Below are 433 nucleotides of genomic sequence, written 5' to 3' on the forward strand. Positions count from 1 at the left end.
GAGATTGTTAAGAGAAAATAAAGAAAATATAATTACATGTAAAATGAAAATTGTTGCTACTTCCTCTCTTTTCTAATGACTATTTCCCAAATTTTTTTGTGATAGTCACTTTGATGACAACAAATTGTAATAGGCTAGATGTGTGTTGTGGTATTTGTCTTTGGTAAGCTCAGTTTTAAGAGACATTTTTTTGTTTGTTTCTATGGGGAGATCTTCCCTACTATTCTTTTAAACACACCAAACAATTTTCGAAAATAGTAAACGCAAATCCAGGCTCATCCCTTGTACAATTCTAAATACAAATCTATTAAAATGCTGGAATGAAAATATATCCCATGTGAAAAATAAATAATTTTAAAAGTGACACAAATTCAGAATTAAAATAAGAAATATGAAAATATATCCAAAAATATCATCTTGACATTTGATCAAA

The sequence above is a fragment of the Glycine max genome, chromosome 9, assembly GCF_000004515.6.
Source record: "Glycine max cultivar Williams 82 chromosome 9, Glycine_max_v4.0, whole genome shotgun sequence".
In the NCBI taxonomy this organism is placed as follows: Eukaryota; Viridiplantae; Streptophyta; class Magnoliopsida; order Fabales; family Fabaceae; genus Glycine; species Glycine max.